We start from the raw sequence: 13,676 nt of genomic DNA, 5'->3' as shown, positions 1-13,676 counted from the left end.
ATCATTGGTGGCATTTAAAAGGTTAAAATGCCCCCCTCCAAGAAATCAGTAACAAAAGATGTAACTAAATGCCCATATGCTACAGCCTGGCCAATCAGCTTCTAGTGATAACTTAATATAGCAGCAGTGTTTTAGAGCAGTCCATCATCATCATCCTACAGTTTGGAATAAATTATTCATACAGAAAACACTACTTAGCATAATCCTGCATTACGCAGACTCCACAAGTGCTTTTATTTTGTATGTGTGTGTTTTTTAATTTAAATTTTCATGGAAAAGGTTACTTTTTTCCTACAACTATGGCTATTAGAAGGGGAGGTATAAATAAATAAATGCAGCTTTCAGGGAATACCAAAATACATTCCCTCTAATATTAAGACGACAATATAAATAATCCTTATTGACAAAACATGAAACCAATAGGATGTTGCATTTAAGGTATGAATTCCAAATTACAGAAAGACCCATGCCCGGATTTGTGGAAAGGCCACCTAGGCCCAGGCCTAGGGCGGCAGGATTTTAGGGGGGGAGGCAATCTGACCAACCACACCCACATTGGTTCAAAAACACTGGGGATGCGCTGGAGATACAATCATTTTTTAAATTTCCCCATTGATGATGAAAATTTGCATGAATAAAGGGGAGGGGGCAGGGGCGACGAACGGCAGTGGGCCTAGGGGCACCCACTATGTAAATCCGGCCCTGGAAAGACCCCTTATCTGGAAAACCCCAGGTCCTGAGCATTCTGGAGAACAGATCCCACAAACAATGGTCACACCCTCATTGCACCCCCGCCTAATGGTTTTAAAATTAGTGGTGAGCACAACTTTCCCTTGTTTGTTATAGTTATACAGGAGCAGTGACCAGCTCCATGTTGTAGCTCCCACCCCTCCCAGCTATAGTCAGGTGATCCCACTGGTGTCTAATAAAAGGGCAGCCAAGTTTGGGAGGTTTACTTTGAAAGCAGCAAGTAAGTTGCAGGTAAAACCTAGTCCCTTTGTAAAATGTATAATGAAGCAATAGAATTCTTAATGAATCAGATAAAATTGAGCATAGGACTGGCCAGATTTGGGATGACTTTGACGTAGTTGGCCAGCTTAAATATATTGCAATATATGGACAAACAATCCCTGTTTTGTTTAAAGGGTAAGGCATTTTTCAGTAGCAGTGTGCACAAATGTCTCTGTCTTAAATATATTGATAATGGTTTGAGTGCAGAGGACTCTTGCATTTGTATGTGTATATATATATACGACGGTTCAGAGAGAACCGAAACGCGTTGATGTGGGGTAGACTGTAACACTCCAATAAAAATCATTCTTCACAACACCCGTGAGTGCTCTTAAATGATTCAATATGCTATCTCCTGAAGTAGCACCCGGGGCTTGACGTTTTGAGGGTGAGTGCCGTTCCACTACATGATTTATATATATATATATATATATAAATGCTGGACTTTATATACTGAATTTACTGAGCTAGCCCTGAGGTTTAGCATATTTGTAACAGCAATGACCCAGGCCTTTAAAGTTGCCCACAAGCAGCTGTCTTCAGATCTTGTTAAACTATATTTTAAGTATCAATGGCGCTGCATATGCTCAGTTTGCTCTGGGCAGCTGTTCATAAACAAAGCTTAGGTGTTGCTGAAAATGATATAATTAGAAAATTAGGTTTGTTTGTCATACCTAATGCTACAGGGCTGATTATTAATCAGTTACAGAATGCTCTGGTTTCTCCTCAGCCTGTATATTTTACTGAATATTGTGAGTAAGTCCCTAAGCTCAGTAAGTGACAGCAGCACAGAGCATGTGCAGTGAATCAGCAGAAAAGAAGATGGGGAGCTACTGGGGCATCTTTGGAGACACAGATCTTTACTGCTAAAGGGCTGTGGTTGCCACAGTTTAGTATAGAAGCCCATCTCAAAATAAGTAGCATTTCTAGCATAATGCTTTGATTTTGATCTTGACCTTATATATGAAAAACATAAAGATAAAAAAGAGTTATTAAATTAGGCAAAAAGTTGATATAGTTGGTATTTTTTGTCCACTGACAGGTACAGTACACATTGATATCTTTAGAAAAGAACAGCATGCTAAGTTCAGCTGTTACTTTTAGAAAGCAGTGGGATGTTGGTCTAAAGAGACATCTGATTGCATTTTGTTAAATCAGTATAATTAGGATCCATTTTTTTAAGCAAAATGATACGACACCCCTAACAGTGTGTAGCAGACTCCATGAAATTCAACCTTTTCAAAGCAGACCTTCGCTAAGATATTGGTCAAGGAGACTGATCAATGGGGCTCCATACACTGCCAATAGGCTGCCAAATAGGTCGGAAGAAAATGAGTTGGCAGCTTTTATAGACCAGCTGATAGGGATTGTTCAGCTTCCGAACAGTTAAGCTGTTTTCAGATAGTACACAAGAAATAAAGACTTTTATGCAGTTGCTTTCTATTTTTTTCCCAACATTGAACCTTAAAATTGAATGTTCCGGTCTCTGGCATTTCGATCTGGCAGCTCAGTAATAGCGGCAGATTCGTAACAATTTGCTACATTAGTTGATACATTTCTCAGCAGTATCTGTGGAATATTAGGAACTATTGTATCAATTCTAACAGCTGCCTTTAATGAAACGCAGAGTTTCTGCTCAGCAGGGACAAACATAAGAAACGTATAAACTAAACATATTATTTAGAACAGTTTACGGAATTGGCGACCCCACCCCAAACCCCAAACCAAGCTTCTTTAGAAAGAGAAGGTGAAAACGGTCGCAACTAGAAAATAGAAAGTAATTGAAAAGTCTTTATTTCTGGTGAACTGTTTGAAAACAACTGAACTGAAAAAAAGTGTTGGAAGGTGAACAACCATTTTAAGCCTTGAGGTAGGAATCAGGGGGACCCTGTGAGAGTAGATTGTAAGCCTTGGGGTAGGAATCAGGGGGACCCTGTGAGAGTAGATTGTAAGCCTTGGGGTAGGAATCAGGGGGACCCTGTGAGAGTAGATAGCTTGAGTGCTAGTTGAGATGCTGTAGTAGTAGTTCTGGATAGCAAGAGCTAGGCAGAATAGTAACAAGTCTTCAAAGTAACATCATGTGACATTATAATAACACCATATATACCATGCTGTGAAATTCCCTATATGAAAGTATACACTAAGTTTTGTTGCTGTTGGTTTGCACACGCTAAATATACAGTATGCTCTTTCTTACTGGTTAATACATTATTACTGCTTATTAAGAACCACAGGACCCAGCACATTCCTTTTTCTAGGCACCTTATATTATATTCCCTGTAACCTATGTTAGATAAGCCAAATCTAACTGCTGACTTCATGTTACATTGCAGTTAAAATGAATGTAAAAAAAAAGACCCATGTCCATCACTTTAGCTTTGACTTGTTGGCTGTGTCATGAATAGGGGCCATAGTTTCACCTTTCTCTAACACTTAATATTAGACTAGACCTTCAGCAACATGATGCAGCCCGCTGTGATATTTTCAGTGTGTAGCCACTAAATATCATTATATAACGTTGCTTGTTCCTTGTCACTAATAAGCTTTATACTGTTATATAGGGCATTGTGTTCATTATAACCCTGCTGAGAAGATACACTGTCGCCATGCTGTGCAATTAGTATAGACACTCTATCAGCACAACATAGTTCAGATTAAATGCTGATTTACATATTTTGCCATCTGGAACACAAAGATGCCCACATCCACCTCCTCAAAAAGCCTATTATAGCTTTCAGCCCACCAAAGCAGCTGCCTCCGCTATTTCTAGGACCCTCCTGGAATCTCAACTGTAGACAGTAGTAGTCTCGACAGGGCCACACACATACAGCTGAGGACAGCAAAGCCCAAGTTACACCCGTCTGCCGAGAAAAAGAACATTATTCCATTTACTGGATGCTGTAGAAACAGAATGAACCATGGGAACTCTGCCCAAAACATTTCTGAACAAAGATTTATTTGTGCACGAAAAAAAGGATCACTATAATAAAAAGTTTCTATCGTGTGATCTGAGAAGCCCCAAGACCCACATTGTGGAAAAACACTTTCCCTATGGTCACCAGGAGTCAAATTTGACATGAGGGAATGTAATAATCATAAAATCCAACTATTTATTTTTTACAATCAACTACAAGATATGCACCTTCAGAGCATAAACACCGCCCCTCTATCAGTAGTCATTACTTTACCTGAGTCCCGCCATCCTTTTTCCATGTCAGCAGCCTAACTTTAGCAGAGATGTTCATTTTTTGTATGTTCTGTCCCATGTTTTGTATGAGTTTGTCATGGCCACTGGAATTCACACATTTTTGACCCCTCATGACGATGTAACTATTCCAAGGAACATGTGAGTAACCTTACACTTGATAAACATGTGGACATATGGAATGGCACAATAAATGCACAATTGCAAGGAATGAGACTTTTGCTGCCATAGAATATCTTTTATTCTTCCTTTGCCCATAGAAGTTAAACCATTGCTTTAAAAAGGGGCACTATACCCCTATATATTCCTGTGCTCAACACAACAAGTCAAAGTTGTGTTGAAAATGTATTCTGCCTAATGTATGAATTAAAAAAAAAAACAATTTTCCCAAGTTTTTGCTACTGTAAAACACTAATGTAAAACTGTTCATTTTCCATAAACCACCTCCTCTTCTTCTCTCCTCCCTTTTCCAAGCTGCAGCCTTGGTCTTGGAACTCACCAATTTCAGCCAGCGGGGGGGGGGGATCCATACCAGTAGGGAGATATGGTAGAGGTCCTGGGTTGGAGAGGTTCATGAGGGCTGGGGCCCACTGTTTTTTTCCTATTGCCCTGCCAGCCCATTCTGACACTGATTCTGAGTAAACATGCCCCTAAGCAGTTCCCTTTGTCACAACAAATAATGTAATTAGAAAAACCAATCTTCATAAAGGGATACTTTCATGGGAACAAAAAAAAATTAAATACACATTAGTTAAAAGTGCTGCTCTACCAGTATTTTGCACTGAAATACGTTTCTCAAAAGAACAAACAGATTTTTTTTCTGACAAAGGGCTAGACATATTGTCCTTTTCCCATTTGCCTCCAGTCATGTGACTTGTTCTCTGATAAACTTCAGTCACTCTTTACTGCTGTGCTGCAAGTTGGAGTGATATCACCCTCCCCCCAGCAGCCTAACAACAGAGCAATGGGAAGGTAACCAGATAACAGCTCCCTAACACACGATAACAGCTGCCTGGTAGATCTAAGAACAGCACTCAATAGTAAAATCCAGTTCCCACTGCGTCACATTCAGTTACATTGAGAAGGAGAAACTGCCAGAAAGCAGTTCCATCCTAAAGTGCTGGCTCTTTTTGAAAGCACATGACCAGCCAAAATGACCTGAGATGGCTGACTATATACCAATATTACAACTAAAAAAAATACACTTGCTGGTCCAATGACATTTTTTATTGTAAAGTGAATTATTTGCAGTGTAATTTTAAAATTAAAACAACATCATAAATATCATGACAGAATCCCTTTAACCAAATCCACAGCAACAGAGCTCAACTCATTCGCCGATACTGTAAATCCGTAAAGGGATTTTTAAAAAACGTTAGCGGAGATAGAACTTCATGAATCACCCACTGAATACAAATATATTCCTTGAGACGTATATCACCAGAAAAATATGATGGATCATTAGAAAGAAGAATGTCCATTGTATTTTCATAAAAAACCCTGTTTAATGTGCGCTGCCAAGAATATATCAGTGTGACATCTTTATATGAGTCCCTGTTGTATGTACAACCCACTGTGAGATTATATGGCTTTGAGATTTTTTTTTAGTAGTTCAGCAGCTAAATTTATGTCCCCAAATCTGTGTTTGGTGCCCCTGTTGCTCCGAATGGATCTTCTGTACAGGCTGCAGCAGGTCAGCGAAGCATTTTTGTTTGTCTTTATAATGCTGAAAATGACCTTAAAGCTATTGATTCTTCAGCGCTTTTATCGTTTTCAGTTGCTGATTATTATGGGTATTAAATGTACAACGCAGGGATTTGTTTAACCAAGATTCACTTTTATGTTTGCTTTTTTCTTATTTAACCACTCGGCTGATGTATTATTATAGCGATTAAATGTAAAAGGTATGGATTTGTTTAACTATGAATCAGCCTTATGTGTTTTTAACTACCCAGTCTGTATATTATTATACATCATGGAAACAGCATTTACAGTTTGTATGGTATTTGTTTTATGCCAGGGTTTGTATATATGGTGTTATTTCTTTCAATTAGTGTATGCCACACTGTTCAGTTGCTACTGTATATAGTGTCCTGTCTGGGGTTGGACTGGGCCCCCTAGGACCCATTAAAAAAACAGACATACAGAGCCAGATCCTGCGGTTCTCTGGATGGCCAGTTTGATCCTTTTTCCTGCATAGGGTTTTCTGCATGGCTGCCATCATGGATGCACCTACAGGGGGGGGAAAAGGAGTGGATTTGGAAGGCAATCTTGCCTGGAGTGTCAGCAGTCACATTGTGAGGATAATAACTGAACATCAAATATTTTCTTTGAACCTCTAAACTGATCAAAACTATAGGCTGGTTGGTTACTCCCTAAAGTAGAAGTGCACCTTTAAATATCCTTTTCGTATAATGTAGACAATGATATGCTAAGACAATTTGCAAATGGTAATTTTTAAATTTTTTGCCATTTTTTTCAGTTCTTGAGTTTCATAGGAGAGGGCCTGAATAAAAAAATGACAATAACAATAAAACTGTAGCCTCATAAAGTCATTGTTTAATGGCTGTTGTGGTCACTAACCCACATTGAAAAGCTGGAAAGACGCAGAAAAGGAAGTAATTCAGAAACTATAAAAAAAAATTAATGAAGACCAATAGCAAAGCTGTTAAGAATAAGACAATAGAAAAGTTAACTTAAAGGTGAACTACCTCTTTAAACCAATTGGGACTAATGTTAGTAAACCCAGACCCAGTAAGTTGTGTAGTTGATCAGTGTAGCCAATGACTAATTGGTTGAAGGTGGCACAGTGATATCACAAATGATGTGAATAATCGCCACGTCTCACGAGGCAATTTCGAGCGACTTTGAAAAACGTGTCGCCGCGACTTTAGCACTAGCGGGTGCGAGATACCAGCAAGCCATTCAGGGAGATTAGTCGCCTCAAAAACGCGGCGATTAGTCGCCAGGCGACTAATCTCCCTGAAATCTTCCCATGTGGCCTAGCCCTAAGTGTCAATTGCTGAGAACAACAAAAGATAAAAGACAGGAGATAGTGAGCAACAAGCAGGGCTATGCCAGTAGACACAGGAGCATACTATCTAATGAGAAGATCAAAGTACCCTTTTTTTATTAGCCCGACAACAAAGAAGACAATAGTCTCTCCAAATAAAAATGACCCAGATCTTGTGAACCAACAGGTGTTCTCAGATATTTAGAAGCCCAGCCTTAAAACACTGCAATACTGACACTTCCCTTACAGGCAGAATTCTGGATGTTGGAGACGGGCTTGCAGCAACAACAACAAAAAAAGAAAGGGGGGGGGGCAACGAGAACAAAATAAAACAAAACCTTGCAAAATATTTTAGTACATAAATTACATATTTCTTGTACATATGAGGCACAAAATATACTGCTTAAAGCTAACTGCTAATTGGTTGCCAGTGTTGCTTACCCATATTAGTAAATTGACCCTTAAAAGGATTGTTCACCTTCCAACACTTTTTTTAGTTAGTTAGTTAGTTTTAGATAGTTCACCATGAGTAAAGACTTTCATTTTCTATGTGTGATGTAAATTGATACATTTAGTTGATACATTTCTTATCTTTGTCCCTGCTGAGCAGAACCCTGAGTTTCATTACAGGCAGCTGTTAGATACAATTGATACAATAGTTGCTACTGTTCCACAGATGCTGTTGATGCTGTTGAGAAACAGTTTAGAGTCTGCACCTGAATTACTGAGCTGCCAGATTGAAAGACCTGGGATATTAAACTTTAAACTTAGATTTTGGAAAAATGGTAAAAATGAAAAATAGAAAGCAATTGAAAAAAAATATATATGTGAACAAAAATATATAAATGAAAGGATGTTATTGCTGTTCTTGCAGACCAGGGCCGGAACTAGGGGTAGGCACCTTCCTAAGGAACAATGATAGGGGGTGCTGGGCACGTATCTGTTAATGGGTTTTCTGCCTATCCCTAGTTCATGTTCACTCTCCTCCGTCACTCTCCCCTCCATGACTAACCCCTCTCATCTGCCACTTTCCCCTCTCCTCCATCACTCCTCCCTCTGTCACTCTCCCCTAGATTCACTATTCCCTCCCATCTGTCAATCTCCCCTCCATCACTCTCCCTTACGTCACTCTCCCCTCCCATCCGTCACTCTCCCCTCTCATCTGTCACTCTCCCCTCCCCTCCATCACTCTCCGTTCTATCACTCTCCCCTCCCATCTGTCACTCTTCCCTCCCCTCCATCACTCTCCGCTCCATCACTCTCCCCTCCCATCTGTCACTCTCCCCTCCCCTCCTTCACAATCCACTCCATCACTATCCCCTCCCATCCATCACTGTCCCCTCCATCACTGTCCCTTCCCCTCCGTCACTCTCCCCTCCATCACTCTCCCCTCCCATCCGTCATTCTCCCCTCTCTCACTCTCCCCTCCGTCACTCTCCCCTCCATCACTCTCCCCTCCCATCTGTCATTCTCCCCTCTCTCACTCTCCCCTCTCTCACTCTCCCCTCCATCACTCTCCCCTCCATCACTATCCACTCCCATGTGTCACTCTCCCTTCCCCTCCTCCACTCTCCCCTCTGCTAAGGCTATGCACACACATATATTCGCTGTTGGGCACACACTCGCATGGAAGGGGGAGCGGAGTGGCCAGCTGGGCTGCCTAGGGAGTCTGGCCCTCCCCCGGATGCAAGTGCTTAATGAATGAGCAATAAGGGTCTTTATTTTGCACCTCACACTCCTCTAGCACTTGAATCATGGGTCTTAATAAATGAAGCCCCTGACTGGTTGCTTTGGGTAATTACACTAATGCAATTTTGCATCTATGTTTATGAATCAGCTCTTTTATTTGTAAATGTTGCTATGACTTTTAGTTGCTCCTACGTTATCTCCTACTGCAGCATTATTTTGTTTTTTACTTTCTTGCTCAACAACCAATTTTAACCAATTTAAATTCAGTTGAAATACAGTTAAAGGGATTGTTCCCCTTTTAGTTAACTTTTATTATGATGAAAGGACTGCTATTCTGAGACAATCTGTAATTGGTTTTTATTTTTTATTATTTGTGGTTTTTGAGTTATTTAGCCTTTTATTCAGCAGCTCACAATTTCAGCAATTTGGTTGCTAGGGTCTAAATTTACCCTAGCAACCATACATTGATTTGAATAAGAGACAGGACTATGAATAGCATAGGGCCTGAATAGAAAGACGAGTAATAAAAAGTAGCAATAACAATAAATCTGTACCCTTGCAGAGCATTTGTTTTTAGATGGGGTCAGTGACCCCCATTTGAAAGGGGGAAAGAGACAAAAGAAAAAGGCAAATAATACAAAAATTATTAAAAAATAATTGGTCATTATATAACAAACTAAAAATTAACTTAAAGATGAACCACCCCAAGACCTCACCCTTCTTTTATTACAACATCCTCACATTCTGTATAAATAGGGACAGGGTTTGCCTTGCCTTACCTTGACACCTTACAAACAGGGTCTGAATGCTCTAATTTCTACTGTATTGCTTCATCTCAATGAATGTGATGAGTAGTGATGGGCGAATCTGTCCCATTTCGATTTGCCAAATAATTTGTGAAATGGCGAAAATTTGCAAAATGCATTGAAGTCAATGGGCGTCAAAATAATTTTGGCGTGCAACAATTCTGATGCGAGCGACAAAAAAAATGCATTAAAGTCAATTGGCGTCCAGTTTTTTTTATTTTTCCTGACTGATTTTAAGCTTGCAAATTTTTGCTGCAGTTTCACGAATTTATTTGCAGGCAGCAAAATGCGGAAATTAGCCGCGAATCCACGCATGGCGAATTTATTCACTAATCACTAGTCTAATAGGAGGCATAAAGCACAATTTGAAAACCTTTACACACTATGCATAATTATAATTTGAGTTTTTCCCTTCCCCTCTAATGTATATCCTAATGCACGAGGTAGTGATGTAATTTCCATATGTGATTTATTTTACAAATATTCTCCATCAAAACTGCCTTTGTTTGGTTCTCTTTAATGTAGAGGCTGCTACAATACATTTTGATTCTTAGCCTGGAAATCCCTATGCTAATCCTTTACCCTAACATATGTTATACATAGAGGCCAGGATACAATCCCACATATATGCACTGCATCTGTGCCCCTTCTATATAGATTTCTTGGATCTGAATCAGCTGAAGAGCAGCTAAAAAAACACTAATGTATCTTACACAATATCAGTAATAGCAGTAGTCTCCCACACAAAAATTCCAGGCATGTGCCATCATGAACAACTGGTTTATTGTTATTATTAATGTAGGTTACCCAAGGGGTTAATGCCCCTACTGGTTTATAAAGTCCCCCAAGCTATGATGATTTGTGCCTGGTGGGTGGAATGTGTTCCCAGTGAGTTGTTCCTGATCTTAGATCTAAAGCAGGGGTCCCCAACCTTTTTTTTACCCGTGAGTCACATTCAAAAATAAAAAGAATTGAGGAGCAACACAGGTATGCAAAAGGTTCATGGGGTGCCAAATAAGGGCTGTGATTGGCTATTTGGTGGCCCCTATGTGGACTGGAAGACTATAGGAGGCTCTGTTTGGCAGTACACCTGGTTTTAATGCAACCAATACTTGCCTCCAAGCCTGGAATTCCAAACTAGGCACCTCCTTTGAGGCCACTGGGAGCAACATCCAAGGCTTTGGAAAGCAACATGTTGCACAAACACTCGGCGGCTGGGGGCGGGGGAGTGTGCACACGCGCGGTGGTGCACCAGGGCAGTCTGATTCTGTGTACTGAGATGTACCTGCTGCTACCTGTTAATAAATCATTATTTGGTTCATTTCTAAAGCTCTATGGGGCAGATTTACTAAAGGGCGAAGTGGCCGTTGCTAGCAACAATTCTGCAGAAATCTCATCCGCAGGGACATCACCAATTTACTAACAAGCATGGACTTTGCCACCTTAGACCTGGCGAACTGATAAGATGAAGCTACATCCTCCTCAATCTGCAATTTGCTGGTGTTTTTTTCATTTTAAAATTTAAAACAGAATTGCTATTTAATTTAAATAGTAGAAACTTGCATTGGTTTTATACAATGAAGAAGACAAGAGAAGGAATGCACTCTGGTGCCAGGTACCCAAATGATAAACACTCACACACGTGTGAATGAGACTTTGGGAAACGTCATTTGGGGTAAGGTATAACCAATATATAAGGGCAGATAAAAGGGTCTATAGTTAACAAGGAGCATTGTAAGCAGAGTTTTAGTTTGACGTGTCAGTATAATTAAGTGAGACCAAATAAGGTGAGGCATTACAATTCGTAAGTGAATAGGTCGACAGCTGGGAGAATTCAGATAAGCTAAACAGATAAATATCAGGACATATAATGATTTTGTGTAACAGTTGGGTCGGGGTGGTAGGAAAGAAAAGTTAGTGCCAGCAAGTTATGCAGCACTTTACATTCATTTATAACAAACAGGGCACTGACACAAACAATACAGAGTAAAAAAAAGCAGAGATCCCTGCTTGCAAGAGCTTACAATCTAAAGGATATAGATAATATTTACCATTGTAAAGGCTTTAGACATTCCAAGTAAGCACTGATTTTTGTGTCATGCTTATTTGGAAACACTCACTGCATATTGTATTGATTTAATATAATGTGGAGAGTGTTCATTTGGATTGTGGGTGCACACAAGCATTTGCTACAGTCTGTAGTGTGCACCCTGTGTTGTTGAACTGCCACAAGTCTCTGTGCTGCAAAACACATGAATACAGTGCTGCCTGCATTTAGCTGCAATTTATTCATTAGGGGTGGTGAGGGGAAGCACAAATGTGTTGATCTTCTCATCCTAATCATCATCATTTATTTATATTGTACCAGCTTATTTAATTAACAGAGTAACATATAGGACAGAAGATCCTATTTGCTAGAACTTGAACCATCTACCAGTCCTGTAAATTGTTCCTCGTTCCGATATGTAAGTTAGGGTGCACCAGCGGATCAGAGCGCAACAACTTCCTTTCTACCCAATTTATGCAATGCTCTGCATGGTGTGTGGCGACATATTCCTTTATAAATATCAGAATAAGCTTAGATCAGTGGCACAGCTTTCCAAATCAGTAGCTCTTGCTTCTATTGATGCACGGATCCCTTTGCACTCAGTGTACATACACTTAAAGGACTGATTGTAGATGTCACTTACATCAGGGTTGGACTGGGCTAGTGGGACACTGAGAAAAACCTGGTGGGCCCTGGACTTTAAAGGGCATGTAAAGGCAAAAAAATAAAGTCCCATTTTTACTTTCTTTAATGAAAAAGAAACCTATCTCTAATATACTTTAATTAAAAAAATATGTACAGTTTTTATAAGAAACCTGACTGTATGCAGTGAAATTCTCCCTTCATTTACTGCTGAGGATCCGAATTGTCAGATGGTCCCTAACTGCTGAGCAGGGAAACAATCATACTTATGAACAGCAGGGGGAGTCCCCGCCTTACTTCCCAGCCATGCAGAACTCAAGCAGCTTTGTTTATGACGATCCCTAAGCAGCCCAGACCACACTGAGCATGTGCACAGTCTTAGTCTTGCAAAGATGTATAACAAAGTTACAAGATGGTGACCCCCTGTAGCCAACTTTGAAAGCATAAATTATTTGTTTGATTAGGCTTGTGGTGCAGTAAGTTCATGTTTATATTTAGTATACAAAAACAACATTTCCAGCCGTATTCTATTTTAGACTTTACATGCCCTTTAAGGTCCCCACTGACCCAAGCGAATTCCCCATGACTCTGGAAACTCTTTTATGCCTCTTCTTCCCAGTGATGGAGGAAGAAGGTAAAAGAGATGTGTAATGGGGGGGGGGGGGGTGACAAGGGGAAGTGTTGCACGAGGGGGGGGGGGATTGTGCAGACGTTGAGAGGGGGACACCCCAGTTTAACTTGCATGCCGAACTCTACAAATGATGCCAGTCCAACTTCCTCACTATTGTGTCTTATTTGCAATGAAATGGGTGCAGGTGAGTTCATTACCCCTTTGTGCAGCAGTGACACTGGAAATCTTGAAAAAACGCTGCATTGTGGGAACAAAAACATGACAATTGCACTTAAAATTTCGCTTTGCTCACTGCAACACTGACGTCAATGAGCCCTAGTGTATATATACAGTTATGCACTCAGTAATGTGTTATAGTGTGCATATACAGCATAAGAAGGAAGGAGTGGTTGGCTTGTATCAATATATGATATTTGGGACTGTACCATTTAATAAATCACTAATCATCGCCATACCAGAAATCCCTGCGTTTGTAGATTATTACACATAGAGACAGTCCCACTTTAGCAGGATAGATGGGGGGAGTGACTGCTACTGTACCCCCCCCCATGTCTCTTTCTGCTGATAGATAATCCCAAAGAGGCAGCTGACTCGCAGGCACATTTGTGTGAGCAGCTGACCAACAGAAGGAG

This window comes from Xenopus laevis, chromosome 5S, assembly GCF_017654675.1.
Source record: "Xenopus laevis strain J_2021 chromosome 5S, Xenopus_laevis_v10.1, whole genome shotgun sequence".
Taxonomy (NCBI): domain Eukaryota; kingdom Metazoa; phylum Chordata; class Amphibia; order Anura; family Pipidae; genus Xenopus; species Xenopus laevis.
Note: the sequence above shows the minus strand (reverse complement) of the source record.